Raw genomic sequence first — 3,582 nt, 5'->3', positions numbered from 1 at the left:
TGTTTGTACAGTGGGAAAATTACTGCTCATTTGGTAAAATTAATATGCAGGTATCATTCATTGGTAGAGTTATCAAAACAAAAGTAAAAAAAAAAAAAAAAAGCCAAAATGATTTTAAGCTGCATTCTTGCTGTGTTTATTTTTACTGAGTCGATTCCCGTCTGGTTGCTTCATTGAGTACTATAACCAGACACCAGACAGGAGGAAAAAAAATGCCAGTATTTTTAAAATGGGCAGAATGGATGATTTAAGTAGAATTCTGGTTAGATAACCAAAGGCTGCTATTTCCACTATGATTTAAAAGTGTATCAATATTTTAACTATTCTAAAGACTTTTATTGTTTAAGAATTTCCCAACTATACTATAAATAACGGTTTAAAGTTTGTTCTTATATAAAAATTTGTTTTTATTAAGAAAAATGTCAAAGTTACAAAGTAGAGAGACTAATAGTATAATGAACCTCTGTGTAGCCACCACTCAGCTTGAATAATTATTAACTCATGGCCAATCTTGTTTCATCTATTTCCCTAAACTCTTTCTTGCTCCCCAAGAATTATTTTGAAAGAAATCTCAGACATCATATCATTTCACTCATAAATATTTCAGTTATACCTCTAAAAGATGAAGACTCTTAAAAATAAATACAATGCCATTGGTCTACATAAAAATCAGCAATACTTCCTTCATAACATTACCATTATATATTTAGTCAGTTAGCAAATTTCTCCAATTGTTTCATTAATATATTTTTAACAGTTAGTTTGAATCAGGATTTGTACAAAGTCCATATATTTCAATCGATTGATATTTTTCCTGTATTTCTGTTAACCTGTAAAGCTGCTTCCTTCTCTCTCTCTCTCTTTCTCTCTTCCTCTCCCTCTGTGCTGTTGAAGAAACCTAGGCATTTGTCTTATAGAGTTTCCCACAACCTAGACTTGCTAATTGCAGCTGCATGGTATTCATTCTGTCTTGGTATTTCTATACTGAAGCTTGATTGGATTCAGGTCTAGTTTTGTTTTTTTGTTAGCCAAGACCATTAGGCAGTACTTCTATCAGTTTGTCTAGTTTTCTCTCTTTTTATGTTGGAAGCCATTAGGAATCATTGTCTAGATCCAGTAATTTCTTAGGGTTGCAAAATGATGATATTTCATCATATCTTTTTTCCATGATTTTTAAAAAAATTAACATTCATTTATACATATTTATGAGGTAAAGTATGTTGTTTCAGTACATGTATGTACTGCATGATGATTCACTTATGGTAGATAGCAAAGTTTTGTGTCCATTAGTCACCACTTTTCCTTCCCCTTCCCTGGTAGCTATTATTCCACTCTACTTCTATGAGAACCCCCTTTTATTTTTTTTTGATTCCACATATGTGTAAGATCATGCAGTGTTTGTGTTTTTGTGTCCGACTTATTTCAGTTAACATGATAGTTTCCAGTTCCATCCATGTTGCTGCAAACGATAGGATATCATTTTTCTAAAAAACAGCCGAGTAGTATTCCATTGTGTATATGTACCACAGTGGTTTAATCCATTCGTCCATTGATGGGCATTTAGGTTGATTCCACCTCTTGGCTATTGTGAATAGTGTTTCCGTGAACATGGGAGTACAGGTGTCTTTTTGATATATTGATTTCACTTCCTTTGGGTATATATCCAGTAGTGGGCTAGCTGGTTTGTAAGGTAGATCTACTTTTAGTTCTCTGAAGAACCTCCATACTGTTTTCCACAATGGCTGTACCAATTTGCACTCCCTTCAGCAATGTAGGAGAGGTCCTTTTTCTCCTCATCCTTTCCAGCACTTGTTATTTTTTGTCTTGTTGATAATAGCCATTTTAGCTGAAGTGAGATGATATCTCATTTTGGTTTTAGTTTGCATTTCCCTGATGATCAGTGCTGTTGAGCATTTTTTCACATGGCATTTTCCTGTTGACCATTTGTTTGTCTTCTTTTGACAAATGTCTATTCAGGTATTAGCTGATATGCTTCATAAAGAGAAACTTGCCCTCATTAACCGTTTGGTTACTATGAGATAGAAGACAGCACTGGTCTCTTCTCTGTATTTACTAATTTTAATGCATTAGTTCCCTAGCATCCTCCAACAGTGACCAGTAAGTCTATTATTATTAACACCCACATATTAACATATAGACTTAAATATATTTGAAGTATTTCAATTCATTGCAATTATATCCTTATGCTCAAATTGTTCTGTTTTGGCCTGTGGTAACCTCTTCAGATTGGCTTTGGGTCCTTTTGACATTCCCTTAGTTGTCTTGGATAGCTTCTTGCTTTCTGGTATTATAAGATGTTTCAGGCTCTTGTACATATCCTGATGCATGCATGGCTACAGATATTTCTTCAAAGAGCCTCAGATCCTTTTAGTAGTTAAAAGAGACCTTGGCCCTATGTGTACTCAGTGTTACTGTGTTAGTCTTTGCTTCTTGGCCTTTGTAGTGGACAGAACTAGTATATAAACAACATATGCTGTGTATATTGTTTAAAGATAAAACCACTATTTAGTTCATACTGAAACTTTCAATTCAGATTCCAGGCCACCAGGTTTTTGTTTTGCCTCCTCTATCTTACATCTGTTTCTTTTCTTTTTTTTTTTTTTTTTTCCTTTTTGTCTTTTTTTTTACTGACCGGTAACGGGATCGCAACCCTCGGTGTCGCGCCCACACCGGGGACCAGCAACGGGATTGCAACCCTCGGTGTTGTGCCCGCACCGCGCTCAGCCAGTGAGCGGGAACCGGTCTCTGTTTCTTCTTTCAATCATGCTGACAATCACAGGTCTCACAGACACCAGTGTAATTATTCATCTGCTTTATCCCTCAACACACACACAACAATCTTAGAGTAAGAATAACAGCACAGCAAGAAATATGATCACTGTAAACATTTTAAGATTATTTTGCATCAGAGAAAACATTTTATTGTTTATTTATTATTTTTCAATTGTTTTTTTATTGAAGCATAATTGATTATACATATTCATGGGGTACAAAGTTGACTATCAGTAGTTGCATACAATATGTGATGGTCAAATCAAGATAGTTAGCTTATTCATCATTGCAATATGTAATCATTCTTTGTGTCCACTAACCAATTTCTCATTAATTTCTCATTAACCCTCTTCCCTTTCCCCCTTCCCCTCCCCCTTTCCACTTCTAGTCACCATAGTTCTGTTCTCTTTCTTAAAGTTCAACATATTATTGTGATTGTTGTTTCTTTCCTTCTTTCTCTCTCTCTGTCTTTCTTTATTATTTATTTGTTTATTTATTAACTCAGTTCCCACTTATGAGTGAAAGCAATATTTCTCTTTCTGTGTCTGGGTTGTTTCACTTAGCATAATTTTCTCCAGGTATATCTTCTTCCCCATTTTTTCATTATTTATTTTATTATTGGCATATTAATTATTACAAATCGTAGTTTTTCTTCATGCCCTTTACCCAACTTATCACTCTCCAACCCTCCTGTCTCCCTCCCTCACATCTCTATTATCATTTTGTTTGTTCTCTTCTTCTGAAAGTTCAATGAATTATTGTGGTCCATTCTTTCTTTCTTTCTTTCAT

The sequence above is a fragment of the Galeopterus variegatus genome, unplaced genomic scaffold, assembly GCF_000696425.1.
Source record: "Galeopterus variegatus unplaced genomic scaffold, G_variegatus-3.0.2 Scaffold11377, whole genome shotgun sequence".
NCBI classification, from domain to species: Eukaryota; Metazoa; Chordata; class Mammalia; order Dermoptera; family Cynocephalidae; genus Galeopterus; species Galeopterus variegatus.
Note: the sequence above shows the minus strand (reverse complement) of the source record.